This window comes from Rhineura floridana, chromosome 1, assembly GCF_030035675.1.
Source record: "Rhineura floridana isolate rRhiFlo1 chromosome 1, rRhiFlo1.hap2, whole genome shotgun sequence".
In the NCBI taxonomy this organism is placed as follows: domain Eukaryota; kingdom Metazoa; phylum Chordata; class Lepidosauria; order Squamata; family Rhineuridae; genus Rhineura; species Rhineura floridana.
The window spans coordinates 238,318,936-238,337,204 of NC_084480.1; the positions used below are offsets into that span (position 1 = coordinate 238,318,936).

At 44.3% G+C, this 18,269-nt stretch overlaps 1 pseudogene; it reads right to left on the reverse strand.

The window, feature by feature from the left end:
* Positions 1 to 3,971: 3,971 nt before the first annotated feature.
* On the reverse strand, positions 3,972 to 10,392 carry LOC133377297 (DLA class II histocompatibility antigen, DR-1 beta chain-like; annotated as a pseudogene).
* Positions 10,393 to 18,269: the final 7,877 nt, after the last annotated feature.

The window sequence follows — 18,269 nt, forward strand, 5'->3', positions numbered from 1 at the left end:
GTTTTGGCTTTCAGTTAGGAATCCTAACTGGTTGTGGGATGCTGAGTTTTCTGCCTTACTCATAGGAATCTTGTTGTGGTTATTATGGTATTGCATTTAGGAAATCATCACTGTCTTTTGTTTTTGTTTTTCTATTTGCAATTCATTTACCTGTATCCTCACACCCTTTCATCCATAGAAGCAACAACGATGGTTCCATGCGCTCCACTCAACCCCCTTTAAACCCACTGATGATGCACCTTGTTGTTCACATGATGGTTTGTTTCTTGTCCAATAGTAGTAAAAAAGAATTCACATACTAGGCAGCGTGGATGCAATTGTTTTTCCCAAGCTGCTGCCTATGAAGGTAGACCAAAGCATGTGTGTTTTCTGTCAATTATTACTCACTGGAATTGGGTTGGCTGTCAAAGTCAGTTTATAGCAGCCCACAGAGGAGACTCTTTTCTGAGTAGAGACTCTTCATACTCTTACTCATTTCTCAGACCTCTTTCTGAAGTGAAGGGTCAAATCTGTAAAGAAATTTGGAGCAGTCATGTTAAAATGTAGGGGCAGGGCATTCCAGGCATAGGGTTGCAAACTCTACTTGGATATGGATATATTTGCAGAGGATCCCTGGTCAGTCTTTACCAACAACACAATCCAAACCATATCTACTGAGAAGTAAGTCCTATTGAGTTCTATGGGGCTTAGTCCCTTAGTGTGTTTAGGACTGCAGCCTTTGGGGGCATCCATCTTTACTCCTAAGTGCTCCCATCTAACATCTCCACAACACTAGGGTCCTTTCTTCCTACAATGGCCTTCTAGTGACTGGCCTGGCATGAGGGCACTTAAACCCTTCTTGCCAGAAGCAAGTAGGCTAGATTAAATATTCCCTACCCAAGCTCCATCTTTTAGCTAAGATTTCTGTCTTAATTTCCAATCAGAGAAATGTTTTTGTTTGAATTGTATGTGCCAAGCAACTGTGGTTGATGCTTAATGTATCAGGCTTAATGACATCACTTGGGCCCTCCCCGTGACATCACTTGGGCTAGCCCCGTGACATCACTTGGACCCGCCCCCAAAATCTCAGGATTTGGGATGTTTCTGACCTGGCAACCCTATCCCTAGGTAATTGGTTCCATTGTCATACTGCTCTAACAGTTAAAAAGTTTTTCCTGATGTTCAGTTGAAAACTGGCTTCCTGTAAGTTGAGCTCATTATTCCTTTTCCTGCACTCTGGGATGATCGAGAAGAGATCCTTGCTCTGCTCTGTATGACAACCTTTCATGTACTTGAAGAGTGCTATCATATCTCCCCTCAGTCTTCTCTTCTCCAGGCTAAACATGCCTAGTTCTTTCAGACTTTTCTTATAGAGCTTTGTTTCCAGTCCCCTGATCATCCTTGTTGCCCTCCTCTGAAACTGTTCCAGTTTGTCTGCATCCTTCTTGAAGTGCGGAGACCATAACTGGATGCAGTACTCAAGATGAGGCCTAACCAGTGCCAAGTAGAGGGGAACCACGCATATTCCCCTTGTATTTTACAGGCAGCCTTCCTTCTTCCTTTCTTTACCCCCTTCTTTGTGAGGAAATGCCACTTCACCTCACTCTCCAGCCATTCTTCTAGCCCTCTTTCTCCGTCTCCCCAGGCACCCTCCATTTTGGCTGCAGTGAGTTTGTGCAAGGAGAAACTATGCCCCTTGTATTTTACAGGCATCATGTGCAAGAGAGAAGTCCTTCTCTCAGCTGATACGCAAAACACAGGGGGGACAAGCCTGCTTTTTGCATATCAGCTGTGAGAAGTACCTTTCTTGCGGGCAGCAATGTCTGTAAAATACCAGCTTCTTTGTTCCCACCCGTCATGGGGAGGGGAGAAATAACCACTTTGCTAGCTCTAAGCACCGAGTATAGGGCTGGCAACGCTCCATGTGCAGCAATTTCCAAGCACCTGATTGCCAACAGGGTGTCGTGACTTGGGAATCCCCTACAAGCGGTTTTGATAAGTGGGTTGGATAATGATGTCATGTGATTGACAGGTGGGTGCCCCCAGTCACTTGTAAAATTTGGCCTGGGAAGCCAATCCTGATTACTCCTGAAAAGACCCTGGATTTGTAAATTTGCCACTATACTACTGGATGCAGATTACATTTTTTTGTAGTTAATGTAATAAAAAGATGCTTTTCTCTTGCTTGGACTCTGTGCACACCCTTCCAAGAAATTAATGGCTGCTTCTAGTACAACTCTGTGGAAACTGCCACTTTCTTTTGGTAGCAGCTCTATACCTAGTTTTCATGTAAGCAACTGGCTTGCCATGTGATTTGTTTGACCTTATCTAATGGAGAGTCACCATGCCAGCACTGAACATTCCTTTGGCAGCTGGTGCTGATGCAAAAAATCCATGTAACAGGCCAATCGTCATGGTGAGTTGCTTTCAAATTCCATGCTGCACAGAGCACCCTCTGGGAACCTCCACATGGCTGCTCTAATGTATAAAACAGCACAAAACTGAGAACAAGGGCCTTGCTTGCTCTTCTGTACTGACTGTGTACATAATACTAAATCTGTGATAATGATAGCATTATAGCTGCATTTCTCAACAACATCTTAATGCCCTTGACACACCATTATATCAATATATATCAGTATATCAGAATACTTCTCATATCCATCACCTAATCCCAGGAAGGTGGTGGAAATCCTGACCAAATGTCTGGCGGTAGCTCTGCTGTAGATGAAGGCAAACAAGCTGAAACTGAAGTGTTGTTGGCTGGGAGGTTCTATTGATTTGGATGGAGGTGTGCAGCCTGTTTTGGATGGTGTTGGACTCCTTCTGAAGAATCAAGTACATGCGTACAGTCCATCCACTAGCTGGAATTTCACCTTAGAAGAGCAGCAGTATCTAAGCCCACATTTTTTGCAACTAACCAAGACAGGAATATCACATGGAACCTTGCTGAAATCAAGATATACTACATCCATAACATTCCCCTGCTCTACCAGACTAGTAACTATCAAAAAAGGAGATAGGATGAGTCTGGCATGACTTGTTCTTGAGAAATCTGTGCTGGCTCTTTGTGACCACAACATTTTTTCTAAATGCTCACAGAATTACTTTTTAATGATCTGTTCTAGAACTTTTCAAAGAATTAATGTCAAGCTGAACTGCCAGTAGTTTGATAGATTCTCTTTCCCCTCCCCTCCTACTCCTTTTTACCATCTCCATCTCAGAACTATGACGATGACTCAGGGATTCTTGAGTCCGAGAACTCTGGGTTTAGCACAGCATTGTGCAGCATTAGCAGGCTAAGAATGGATCATAACAATATGGTGTTATGTTCACTGGTGAGGTATGCCAAAGAACAAACTATACTGCCAATACAGATACATTAGGTCAGTTTGACGTTAATTCAGTTCAGAACATTCTATTTTACTGCCATAATTTTTTAAAATGTCATTAAAATTCCAGAATTTATTTATTTATTAATTAAATTTGTTAGACTCCCATCTGGCAGAGGTTAATCTGCCACTCTGGGCGACGTACAACAAAATACAATATAATCCATGTAAAAACAATTCAAAAAGCAAACGATATAAAATTTAAAACTGAATAAACCCTCACGGAACTACCCTCTGCCACCCTAACCCCCTTCCCAAGCCTGGTTAAAGAGCCAGGTTTTCAAGGTGATCAAGTGGGTATGATAAAACAGAAGCACTTGATATTAGCAAACTCCTGTTTGCCTGTTAAAACTTGAATTGGAGAATCTTCTCTAATAATAATAATAATAATAATAATAATAATAATAATAATAATAATAATAATAATAATAATAATAAATGTATTACCCGCTCTTCACCCTGAAATTCCAGGGTGGATTACAACAGTTTTAAAATATATTTTTTTTAAAAATAAAAATAACTTTGAGATACTGGGAGGGACTTCCTATGAAGAAATAAAGATGTCTCCAGAGCGTCTGTTTCAGGAAAAGGTATGGAGCTTCATAAATGCAGGTTCAAATTCTCTCTGGCACTGCCATCATCACTTTTCTTGTTTTTCAAATAAAGGATTACTCCTGTTGCCGCAAACACCAGTCCCAGCACAATCCCCACAATCCCTGTCCACATTTTGCTCTTTGCAGAGTCCGACTATGGCTTCCACTGCCCAGTGACAGGGCCTTCAAGCTGGCATGCTCCACCTAGCAGGTGTAGATGTCTCCACATTCTGGATGCATCTTCAGCATCACCTGGATCTGGAAGGTCCAGTCCCCATTCTAGGTGAGGTCTGTGGTCCACACTGGTATCCTTCCCATTCCTGAACAACTTGATCTCTATCTTTGCGCAGAGGGGAGCTGCCCACGGGGCAAATCAGCAAAGTGTTGTGCGATGGGAAATCATGGTCTATGGGGGTGATCTTCACCTTGGGCTGGATCTTCCTACGGGGGAGAGATCCTCAAAGATGTCAAAGTTGTTCCAGCAGAAGCACCCCCCTCTAGCCAGCTTGCTCTGCAGCAAGCCCTGGTCCTTGTTCCAGTGCTGTACCCTAGGCTTGGCCATCTCAGCCAGGACCACGTATCCTCCACAGTCGCTGTCAAAGAAAGTCAGGCCCAGCTGATCCCAGAAGTGCCTCTTCGGGTAGTGCACCTCCTGCATCCCATTGGTGAAGTGGCATTCTGCCTTTCTCTGGAAGAGGAAATGCTTGGGAGGGGGGAGGAAAAGATAAGAAGGGAATCAGGTGAGTGGGGGAGATATCTGCTGCTACTAATTCTCCAGGTCCCCCATCCCTTTTTCTCCTCCTCCCTCTAGGTGTCAAGTGAGAGCTACTCCCTCTTCTCCCATCTCCTGGTCAGAAACAAAAGGAGAAATCCAGGATTTATGCCATATAACTAGACCACATTTACACCATACATTTATTCCACTATTATTCCACTTTAAATAGTGATGGCTTGCCCAAAAGAATTGTGGGAAGTGTCATTTGTGAAGGGTGCTGAGAATTGTTAGGCGACCCCTACTGCCTCACAAACTTACAGTTCCTGGAGTGGTTTAACAGTCCGTCTTCCCAGAGAACTCTGGAAATTATAGCTTTTTGAGGGGACTAGGGGTTTCCTAACAACTCTCAGCACCGTTCATAAACTACACTTCCCAAGATTCTTTTGGGAAGCCATGACTGTTTAAAGTGGAGTAAATGTATGGTGTGAATGTGGTCTAGTCTGAGCAAAAGAATGCTAATATGCTGGATGGTGTCAGCCTGCACCATCTCTTCAGGCAGGGTTTTGGGGTGGGTTAGGTTTTATTATTGTTGTTGAGATTTTTAATGCTTTAATGTATTTGTATGTTTTTATTTTGTACGTCGCCCAGAGTGGCTGGACAGCCAGCCAGATGGGCAACTATTAAATTTAATAAATAAATAAAATAAATAAATATCTGACCCAACAAGCTCTTTCTTTAAAAAGAAACATCCCAGATTGGGCTCCATCATGAAGTACCTGTTCCATGTGAATGCAGTGTCACCATTGTACTGGGAAGTCTTTGGGGATTCTCCATTACTAGTGTTGATATTCTTAGGCAAACTCTTTCCTGAGGAGCCAAGGGGCCACCAAGTTTATGCCTTGACAAACTGTGAAAGATAAATCAAGCAACTCCCCAAAGATACTTGCAAGAGAAGGCGAACATTCTCTCCTACATGAGGCCAATTTAATTAACTGGAAAGAAATGTGTTTCTGGATCCATGAAAAAAGCAACCAGCATAAGCCTACAGTGATCCAAGTGGCACTGGGCCCTGATAGCACAGCATCAAGGAACAATATGGAAGCATCAAAATAAGCCAGATATAACTGGAACGACGTAAGAAGACAAAGGGCATTTAGGCTGGCACCTGATATATCTTTTCAGATGTATACTACAGCATGTGAACACACTCTGGAGCAAAGATAGAAAAAGTGTTGTTCTTAATCTTAGACAAACAGGATGCAATTCCCTCATGCCCTTCATTTTTATCATTTATTTATTTATTGCATTTGAATACCGCCCCATAGCCGAAGCTCTCTGGGTGGTTTACAACAATTAAAAACAAATATACAAGTTTAAAAATACATTTTTAAAAAGCAATTTAAAAAACATGCTAAAATGCCTAGGAGAAGAGGAAAGTCTTGACCTGGCGCCAAAAAGATAACAGTGTTGGCTCCAGGCACACCTTGTCAAAGAGATCATTCCATAATTTGGGGGCCACCACTGAGAAGGACCTCTTCCTTGTTGCGAGCCTCCCAGATTCCCTCGCAGTAGGCACCCAGAGGAGGGCCTTGGATGTTGAGCGTAGGGTATGGGTGGGTTCATATCGGGAGAGGAGTTCCATCAGGTATTGTGGTCCTAAGCCGTGTAAGCCTTTTTAGATTAAAACCAGCACCTTGAATTGAGCTCAGAAACATACAGTCAATGCAAGCAGGCCAGAATCAGTTTTATGTGATCAAACCGTCTGGTCCCTGTTACCAATCTGGCCGCTGCATTTTGCACAAGCTGCAGTTTCCAAATCATCTTCAAAGGCAGCCCCTTGGGGGTTACCAGAGCATGGACAACTGAAGCCAGGTTATCCCTGTCCAGATAGGGGTGTACCTGGGCCACCAACCAAAGTTGGTAGAAGACACTCCGTGCCACCGAGGCTACTTGAGCCTCAAGTGACAGAGATGGTTCTAGGAGAACCCCCAAGCTATGAACCTGCTCCTCCAGGGGGAGTGCAACCCCATCCAGGACAAGTTGAACATCCACCATCCAGTCAGAAGAACCACCCACTAGCAGCATCTTAGTCTTGTCTGGATTGAGCCTCAGTTTATTAGCCCTCATCCAGTCCATTGTCGCAGCCAGGCACTGGTTCAGCACATAGACAGCCTCACCTGAAGAAGATGAAAAGGAGAAATAGAGCTGCGTGTCATCAGCATACTGATGGCAACGCACTCCAAAGCTCCAGATGACTGCACCCAACAGTTTCTTGTAGATGTTGAACAACATGGGGGACAGAACTGACCCCTGCGGAACCTCATACTGGAGAGTCCAGGTTGCAGAGCAATGTTCCCCAAGCACCACCTTCTGGAGCCAACCCACCAAGTACGAGCGGAACCATCACCATGCAGTCCGTCCCACTCCCAACTCAGCCCGTCTTCCCAGAAGGATACCATGGTTGATGGTATTGAAAGCAGCTGAGAGATCAAGGAGAATCAACAGAGTCACACTCCCTCTGTCTCTCTCCCGACAGAGGTCATCATACAGGACAACCAAGGCTGTTTCCATGCCAAAACCAGGCCTGAAACCTGACTGAAATGGATCCAGATAATCGGTCTCATCCAAGAGTGTCTGGAGCTGGCCTGCCACCACTCGTTCAAGGACCTTGCCCAGGAATGGAACATTTGCTGCTGGCGTATAGTTATTAAGATTTTCTGGGTCCAGGGAGGGTCTCTTCCAGAATGGTCTCACTACCCCTTCTTTCAGGCAGCCAGGGACCACCCCCTCTCGCAGAGAGGCATTAATCACTTCCCTGGCCCAGCCGGCTGTTCCATCCCTGCTAGCTTTTATTAGCCAAGAAGGGCAAGGATCCAGCACAGAAGTGGTTGCACAAACCTGTCCAAGCACCTTGTCAATGTCCTCAAGCTGTACCAACTGAAACTCATCCAAGAAATCAGGACAAGGCTGTGCTCTGGATACCCCGCTTGATTCACCTGCTATAACACTGGAGTCTGAGTCCTGGCAGATGCTAAAGATTTTATCCTGGAAGTGCCTAGCAAATTCATTACAGCGGGCCTCAGATGGTTCTACCATGTCCTTGGGGCCAGCGTGTAATAGCCCCCAGACAATTCTGAAGAGCTCAGCTGGGCGGCAGATTGATGATCTGATAGTGGCAGCAAAATATTGTTTTTTTTGCTGCCCTCACTGCCCTTAAATACAGCTTACCATAGGCACTTACCAGTGTGTAATTCATCCACCAGGAGTTCATCTCCATCTGCACTCAAGCCATCTCCTATATTGTTTAATTGCTCTCAGCTCTAGGGTATACCATGGAGCCATACGAGCTCTACACAGGAGAGGGCACTCAGGAGCAATCTTGTCAACCATCAGGGTCATTTCTGTATTCCACAGTTTAACCAGTGTTTCAACAGGAGTGCCAGCCCTATCAGCCGGAAAACTCCCCAGAGCCCTTTGGAAACCATCCGGATCCATTAGTCTCTGGGGCCGGACCAACTTAATAGGTTCCCCACCCTTGCAGAGGGGAAAAGCCGCTGTAAGTCTAAACTTCAGCAAGCAGTGATCTGTCCATGACAGAGGGACTGATGTAAGGCCCCCCACATTCAGATCACCATCTCCATGTCCAGTTGCAAAAACCAAGTCTAGAGTATGCCCTGCTACAGGCTCATCCAGACAACTGCAAAATGTGTGACACGTCCGCTATGTGTGTTCATTATTTTTCGGTCATCCAAATGACGTCTCACACTGTTACGCATTTTCACGGGTTAAATCCGCTCCTTGCAATACCGGCAAAAATGCGATTTGCTGTTTAAAATCAGGAATCATCCGCTGTGCCTTCAGAAGGTAGGATGCAATACCGTGGACTTTACAAGGTGGTTCTTGGGCCTTGCCCCTTCTCCTCATTCCAGCCAATCACGTATCTGCACTTTTGCACATGTGCAAGAATAACCCTGGGAAAATTGAACCAATCATTGCAATAGTGGGGTGCTTGGGGGGGTCTGCAACTACTGCGCAGATGTATTTTATTTTTTGCCAGCCTGCAAACTGGGCAGCCGCTCTGGGTGAGATCTGCAATGCACAGCAAACGAGAAAGGGGCTGCTGGTTGGTTTCACGCCTGACTCCAGAAAGCTTTGTCAATTTCATTCTACTAGCTGGGGTTTTTGTTTCAAATCATTTCCAAGGGGGAAGGAAAGGGAGAAGGAAGAGTGTGTGAATGAAATTGACAAAGCTTTCTGGAGGCAGGCATGAAACCGACCAGCAGCCCCTTTCTTGTTTGTATTTGCAATATTAGGCTTAAACGAATGTATGCTTTTCTGCCTTTATGGATATTTAGGGAGATACACACGCTGGCAATTGCACTTATTTCTCCAAAAAAGCAAGAAACATGTCACCCCCCTCCTTCTCCCTTTCCTTCCCGCAGCGAAATGATTTGAAGCAAATACCCCAGCAAGTAGAATGAAATTGACAAAGCTTTCCAGAGGCAGACTGAAACCGACCACCCCCCTCCTTCTCCCTTTCCTTCCGCAGTGAGAACTCCTTTACAGCCATATCGTGCATTGTTGCAAAGGGGGAGAGGAGCATACGTAATTTTTTTGCTGACCAATTAGTTGATAGGGGGAGATTTTAGAGGCGGAGGTTGGAAAAAGCGAAAAGAATGTAGGGGTCTTACTGCTGCGTGTGTGGGTGCAAAAAAGCAGTTTTTTTAATTGGGAAAGAGCGAACTAAAAGGCAAAGTGAGGACTATCAGATGACAAACTGAATATGGAAACCGTGGATTATCCCGCTCCGTTTGGATAAGCCCTACATGTGTTGGGCCAATGGCATATTGGGACAGTCCCATGGTTGTCATGGAGACCATGAAATCCTAAGCCACCCCGGATAAGGTGGCCTCGGCATGGATGTTGATGTCCCCCAGAACCAACAGTCTCCCCAGTCTGTCCCGCTGACCCAACACAAGGTACAAACACTCCAGACCAGTAGTCACATGGGCAGGGTGCTTGCAGAGGGAGATGGAGCTCCTATACACCACAGCAAAAAAACCCTCCCAGACCCTCAGGTCTACCCTGATGCTGAACCAGGTACCCTGGTGGACATCGCTGGGAGAGACTGACTCCTCCCTGCTCACCCGCCCAGGTCTCGGTTATACATGCCAGATCGGCTGCCTCATCCACAATTAAATCATGAATTAGGGAGATCTTATTATGCACCGATCTGGCGTTTAGGAGCAGCATCCAGAGGTCTGAGAGCTGGCTGATAGGGCAGCCAACAAACCTGCGGGTGTGGGGAGGACTGGCACAAGGCACAGTCGTTAACTGCCTGGGTCGCGTTCCCCTTACCTAGCAAGTCCTCCTCACAAAGCCATATTTCCCTCTACCCATCACTACACTAACTGGGGGCCCCTCAAGTCTTCCCACTTGGCTCTGAGTCCTCTCTCCCAGGCACATGACTCAAGACCCACAAAAAGCTGGGCAATCTGCAAACAGGAGCCACCTCAGCCAGCCAGCTTATGTATCCCCTCCAGGGAAGGGACAGCTGGATGAGATCAGCAACAGCTGGCTGTGTACCTGGGGGCCTGGTCCTGCAAGGCGTGACACCTGCAGAGCTGAAGTCCAACAGGGAGAGGGTGGTGGTGGTAGCCGAGCAGCAGCAGCAGCAAGCAAGCAAGCAAGCAGGCAGGCAGACAGACAGCAGCAGCAAACAGCTCTCCTTCCCTGGGCGATGGTGGTCCCCTTCCTCCTGCAGGCACTGGGATATAATGTTGATATCACCCACCAGCACTCCTTAAAAGTTATGCATTTTTTAGAAAAAGTATTTTCCTTCAATTTAACAAAACAGGGAAAAGCATGGGTGAGATTAGAATTGCTACTGCACTGTGTGAGTCCCATTAATTACCTAAACCACCTGCTGTCAAATTCTGATGGTTTTTTCCTCATATACGTGTAAGATCCTTCTTTGCCTCTATTTAGCCTGTCAACCTACCCGCAATAATGTCACAGGAATTTGTCAAAACTGTTCAAAGAGCTTCTGTATGGGCCACTGACCTTAGCCCCCTCAACTGTCAAAAGGTTTCCTGAATCTAAAGTAACTGGCTCAACTATGCCAAGTGTAAGTTTTAAAATTGGCTCTTCAAATGCATTCCATAATTTGTGTATGATGAGAGCTTGTCTACCACCTTGGAAACATACAGCTTTCAAGAAGAGGATGCGGGTGGTAAAATAAGAGTACAATTATTCTATTAAGTTTTTTGACTTGTAACAAACCCCTGCCAACATGTTTCACAAAGCAGTTACAATTTGCCCTATGGGCTAAAGTATATTCCAAATAACAGTGCAATACTAAGATCACATTCACACTTTACATTTAATTCCACTATTATTCCACTTTAAACAGCCATGGTTTCCCAAAAATAATTCTGGGAAGTGTAGTTTGTGAAGAGTGCTGGGAGTTCTTAGGAGGTCTCTATTCCCCTGACAGAGCTACAATTGCCAGAGTGGTTTAACAGTCAGTCCCTCTTCCCAGAGAATGCTGGGAACTGGAGTTCTCTGAGGGGAATGGGGGTTTCCTAACAACTCTCAGCACCCTTCACAAACTACATTTTCCAGGATTCTTTGGGGGAAGCCATGACTGTTTAAAGTGTAACAACAGTGGAATAAATGCATGGTGTGAATGTGGCCTAGGTCCTATCAAATTCAGTGCGGCTTACTCCCAAGTAAGTGAACTTAGGATTGCAGCCTAATTCACGATGAAGTCATTTATAGAGCGATGTAGAGGTCAATTCAGATACATATGCAATTACCAAGCCTTGATCAAAATCCACCTTCTCCCATGGCATCCATCGGTACCTATATTAGACATTAAAGCATATAAGATCAGGCAGTAATACAATGTGGATAGGCCAGTATTTTGAGAATAATCATGTGACAGACGTCAATGCTTAAAATGAAGTTTATTTACCTGCACACTGTACTTAAGCTTAGTTGTTAACATTACTAGATTAGATAATCATAACTCCAGGATCTGGCCTGATTGCCTACGGTCAGGACCACAATATCCACAATCCTTCAGCAGACAAAATGCACACAAAGTCCAATCAGTAGAACAAAAGAAACATGCATAACATTTTGGAGGGCTGAAAAGATGCTGTTAGGACCTACTGTGAGGAGTTGCAGGTAACTCAAACAGATGCTTTTCGGTCTGTGTGCGACTGTCCCACTAGGTAAGCTACTGAACTGCATCTTGGCAGTTTCAGATCTGGAATAATACCGCCCATCCAGGCTGACCATTGGATCCCCCTGGACAGGAAAGCCCTAGAGATGGTCTTCCTATTCTAGTTTAACCTTGCTTACTTATTTTTGTCTATTTTCTTACATTTATATGCCACCTTTCTTCCACCACTATGGTACCCAATATAGTGTACATGTTGTTTCCAGGCAGTCACCCATTCAGCCATGGATCAGACCCAGACCAGCTTAGCTTCAGCAAGATGATGGCCTCATGTGCCTTCAGAACATATCCTGTTGCTTACACAACAAGTTCTTCTAGAGCTCTGGCATGTTTTTGCATCTTCTGTTTGCTCCTTGGTCCTGACTTCTAGTTTACTCCTTGACTCTGCCTCCTAGTTAGTCTTTTGGTCTGACTCTTGACTTGTCCTTCAGTTCAGACTTCAGTTCAGACTTGCTTTATCCTGCCACACTCTCCGTTGCACGGATTTATAATATGCATGAAGAACTTGAATACTGAGCAATAGTATGCCTGGTAGCCGGGGGAAGATTTTTTTTTTCTTCCTGGTTTATAGTCAGTAAAGGTTCCTAGCTGCATAGTGGAGGAGCTAAGCTATTTGTTAGTTTTCCAGCAAAGAATGGAAAGAGATGAGCAGTTCAACCCAATACATGTTTGCTAGGAAGTAAGTCCCACTGTGTTTAATGGGACTTACTCCTAGGTAAGTGTGTATAGGACTGAAATCTTAGAGACTACATTTTTTCCTTACAAAGCTGAACATTAGCCATACAATGGACCAATCCTCAACAGTACCTAAATGAGAAAGGAAACTATTGGTTATCTCAAGGAAGGAAGATGGGCAGTTTCGGCTCTCACCCAAAATGCTAATTGAAAACCTACATTTCCACAAGTTTTGGGATTCTAGGAACATAAGAAATTGCCTTACACTGAGTCAAAGCATGAATCCATGTAGCTCAGTATTGTTGACATTGACCAGCAGCGGCTCTAGAGGATTTCAGGCAGGAGTCCTTCCTAGACCAACCTGGGGATGCCAGGCATTGAGCATGGAATCCTTTACATGCAAAGCATGTGCTCTAACACTGGGTTACAATCCCTCTTCGTAAATATTACAATACAGTAGGGCCCCACTCATACGGCAGGTTAGGTTCCAGACCCCCGCCGAAAAGCAAAAACCGCCAAAAAGCAGATCAGCTGTAGCATGGGGGTCTGGAACCTAACCCGCTGATCGCGCTGGAGGAGGAGATCAGCTGTAATGCTCTACAGCTAATGTTCCCCTCCTCTGGCGCGATCAGATCAAGCGGGGGAGTCTGATCACGTCAGAAGAGGAGGAGATCAGCTGTAGCACTCTACAGCTGATCTTCCCCTCCTCCAGTGAGATCAGCTGGAGAGCAGGGAGCTCCAGCCCCTCCTCCAGCTGATTGCCCCACTGGTGCGGTATTAGTGGAACACCCCGAAAAGCTGGGCGCTGAGAAGTGTACTGTTTGCAAGGAAGCTGGTGATGGACCAGAAGGAGTGATTTATTTTCAATCCAGCCAAGATGGCATTTTCTGTAGCTAACAGTTATTAATTGTTTAATATATGGAAGTATGTCTATATCACATACACATAAACTTTCATAAACAGATCTCAGTTATATATGCATGCATGCACCAGTTTTCATTATACAGATCCTTGAGATAAGCATAATTAATCCACAGTAACTTGTGTCCAACAAGAACATGATACAGTATATATCCCAATTCCAAATAAAGGGAATCCCAGGGAATGCAGTAATTATCGGACTATTGCCTTAATATCCCATACAAGTAAAATAATGCTCAAGATTCTACAACAAAGGCTCTTACCATATATGGAGCAAGAAATGCCAGACGTCCAAGCTGGATTTAGAAAGGGAAGAGGCACCAGAGATCATATCGCAAACATACGTTGGATAATGGAATGGAGCAAGGAATTTCAGAAGAAAATCACCCTGTGCTTTATAGATTACAGCAAAGCCTTTGACTGTGTAGATCATGAAACTATGGAATGCTTTGAAAGAAATGGGGGTGCCACAGCATCTGATTGTCGTGATGCGCAACCTAAACTCTGGACAAGAGGCTACTGTAAGGACAGAATATGGAGAAACCGACTGGTTCCCAATCGGAAAGAATGTGAGACAGGGGTGTATTTTATCATCCTATTTGTTTAATATGTATGCAGAACATATCATACGGAAAGCAGGATTGGACCCGTTCTGAAGGAGGTGTGAAAATTGGAGGGAGAAATCTCAATAATTTAAGATATGCAGACGATACCATACTACTAGCAGAAATGATTTGAAACGAATGCTGATGAAAGTTAAAGAGGAAAGCACAAAAGCAACACTACAGCTGAACATCAAAAAGACAAAAGTAATGACAACAGAAGATTTATGTAACGTAAAAGTTGACAATGAGGACATTGAACTTGTCAAGGATCAATACCTTGGCACAGTCATTAACCAAAATGGAGACAATAGTCAAGAAATCAGAAGAAGGCTAGGACTGGGGAGGACAGCTATGAGAGAACCAGAAAAGGTCCTCAAATGCAAACATGTATCACTGAACACCAAAGTCAGGATCATTCAGACCATGGTATTCCCGATCTCTATGTATGGATGTGAAAGTTGGACAGCGAAAAAAGCGGATAAGAAAAATATCAACTCCTTTGAAATGTGGTGTTGGAGGAGAGCTTTGCGCATACCATGGACTGCGAAAAAGACAAATAATTGGGTGTTAGAAGAAATTAAACCAGAACTGTCACTTTGCTGTTGTTTGTTGTTGTTATGTGCCTTCAAGTCAATGACGACTTATGGCAACCCTATGAATCAGTGGCCTCCAAGAGCATCTGTCATGAACCACCCTGTTCAGATCTTGTAAGTTCAGGTCTGTGGCTTCCTTTATGGAATCAATCCATCTCTTGTTTGGCCTTCCTCTTTTTCTACTTCCTTATGTTTTTCCAAGCATTATTATCTTTTCTAATGAATCATGTCTTCTCATTATGTGTCCAAAGTATGATAACCTCAGTTCCATCATTTTAGCTTCTAGTGATAGAGTAGAAAAAGAGGAAGGCCAAACAGGAGATGGATTCATTCCATAAAGGAAGCCACAGACCTGAACGTACAAGATCTGAACAGGGTAGTTCATGACAGATGCTATTGGAGGTCACTGATTCATAGGGTCGCCATAAGTTGTAGTCAACTTGAAGGCACATAACAACAACAACACAAGCAACCCAGGAGTAAGAAACAAAAACATATAGAAAAATATATACTCTACTGCAGGTATTGTGAGCAGGGAAAAAAATATCCTATTATTTTGGGATGAGAAGAATCAACAGGATGGAGAATACATCACCTTGCCATGGGTTTTTCCTTCAAAACCAAAATATGGCTGAATTAAAATGGTTTTGCTCTTCCTACTTATACAAAGTAATCTACACCATGAGCAGAAAATCCACAACATGGGGTGGAGGAAGAGACTGTCTGAGCTGGGGAGAAAAGAATAAGAAATATGCATTGCCAAGCCATTTAAAATAAAACTTCTAAAGCCTCTTTAAATTGTAACATCTTGAGTAAAGAAAAGTGCTGAATTATGTAAAAGCAGGCGGGGAGCCAACATCTGGCAACAGTAAAATTGTTTTGTAGGCAGGCAGTTTTCATCCAGCACGGAGACCTGGGTGTATGTTGCACAGAAGAATGGATCTATGAAGATGTACAAGAGCTCTGGTTGCCAGAAGGATACTCTGGGCTTTGAGTGAAAAAAAATGCTGTCATTTGATCTCCTAACACAGCCAGCTGAGATGAGTTATGCTTCCCCCCACCAGGAACCTCGAAAGAATTGTTCAAACCATACACTCATTCCTGCAGAATTGGAAACAAATGCCACAGCCATGCTGTTGGGCTTTGAAATCAAATTCACCCCAGCTCTTCCTAAACTTCTGTGAAGCAAACAAAGCTCTTTCCTGTGTCTGCCACTTTACTCTCTGTGGACAGGCCTTCTTTTTGCTGTGCCCCTCATCTCCTCCACCACCACTATCAGATTGCAATCTTTCATTCCAGAAGGCCACATCACAGACCTGTCCCATGTGTTCACTATATTGTGTTTGCTGCCATTAGGTCATGCCATTGCAAACAGAGTCCCCTAATTAAGCCCAGAGTACCAGAGAATAAGTAGGCTCCTCTAGATTGTGATCATGCTGATGCTTCTTATTCTGATGCTTCCCTACCACCACCAAGAAAGTCAACTCAATCTATTGGCTGCAGTGCATATGACAGGGGACTCATGTACATATGGACCTGCACACAAGCAGGAGCCATTGCATTCCCTTCAGCATGGGGCACATGAACTATCTATGCAGTAGTTACGAGCAACAGAAATGCACCGATGATACTGGAGAAAACAGTCTAGTCTCTGACTGTGCTGTGAGCTGCTCTGACAGCCTGATTGCTAAAAAAAACCAACCAACCAACCAGAGATTGGAAAAGTTACTTTTTTGAACTACAACTCCCATCAGCCCAATCCAGTGGCAATGCTGGCTTGGGCTGATGGGAGTTGTAGTTCAAAAAAGTTAACTTTTCCAAGTTCTGTAACCAACCAGTGGATTCCCCTGTATTCATACTAGAACCTGGCCCATCTACAAGCAACATACAGAGGCACATTATAATCAAAGTTATCTGTCTTCAATCTTGTGGCACCTCGGCCTCCCTCTAAGGATTTCTGTGCCCCCCCCGTTTTGGATTCCTCTGGCAAACATCTAGTGTCCAGAAACAAGTAGGGAGGGCATCAATTTCTCTTCTTCGGGTGATGAGGGTGGGTATCAAAGAATATTCTGTGAGATTATTCTGTGAGATTATTCTGTGAGAAATATTCTGTGAGAGTGCTGCTTGTTTTGTCTTTGGCACCCCTCAAATCAGAAAGTGAGAGGAAATTCCTGGGAACTCCAGCATAGGAGGAAGCCACTCTGCCAGCATCTCAATCTGAGGAGGTTGTATTGTCACCCTCCAACTCTGAGGGCTCCAGTCCAGAAGCTCCAAGAGAGCCACCAACTCCACCATTCTGTAGGACTCTAGCTGCTAAAATAGGCAAGATCCCTTTGACCAGAGAAGATTCTTCCAGTGGAAGGCAGAGAGCTAACCACTCAGACTTAGCTGCAGCTTTAATTAAGGCTAAGTCTGAGGTTATCTGTTGCTAATGCAATATTCTAAACTTGCTCTGCCCTGAGTCTCACACGGAGCTGGCCAACTGACATGCCATGCCTCAAACCTTTTACCTATTAGAGCCATCATCTGGAGCAGAACAGGGGCAAGAAGAAGCCTGGGTCCACTTTCATGTGCTACATTCCCAAGCATGGCCAAGAAGCTTAGATTGCTCCTGTCCTAAGCCCCTCCAGATCTGCTCAGACATTGTTCCTCCTCTCTTCTGCTCTTATCCCATCCAAAAGCTTTATTAACCTGGTCCCCAGTCCTTCACTTATTACTTCAGCTTGTGATCACTCTAGATTGGAGAGTGGAAGTGACTGCACACTAGAGCCAGTCGCCAGCTGAGTTAAATTTTCCTTCCTGCCTTCTCTGTTCCCCACAGTTTCTGCTTCAGGTCCTTACAGTTTATAATAACTTGGAGGAGATTGGCTGGCTAGCTCACTAGAAGGAACCATGAACAGGACCATTCCTGTTAGAGGTGAGAATTTACAGCCACATTTTATTGCAGGTCTCACTTCTAAGAACTGCAACAAGCAACATCCGACACAGCACCAAGGAATATTCTGTGAGATTGCTGCTTGTTTTTTCTTTGGCACCCCTCAAATTACATGTCAATGATTTAAATGGCTGCCCTGGCAATGGGGGGGGGGATATCAAAAATGCCGTACAGCCAATACTTCAAAAACTGATCTGCATTCCTCAGATATTTCAGGGTTCATAGTCAATAATATCTCAGTGCAAAGCTGTCCCTTTGCAGTAAGGATACACTGCCCCCTCCAACCTCCATTACAATGGACTGGATTATTATACTTGTTTTTCAATCAATGTTTGGTGCTACTGTGGTGCAAAGGATTCAGTGTGGTTGGGACACACACATATTACTGTAAGATTGTCTTAATAGTGATACATCCTGTGTTTTTCTTAAAGTTAAATTATAAATCCCATTTTCAGTAGGTATTTAACCCACAACAGAGTAGCTTTGACATTCTAAATCGTGAATGTTTCCCGACTATTTCTTATTTGCAAAAGGCATTGAAAGTCAAGCACTCATGCAGAGATGTCAGCAAGGATTCTGCTATATTTAAATATCTGTGAAGCTGTTGACTTAACA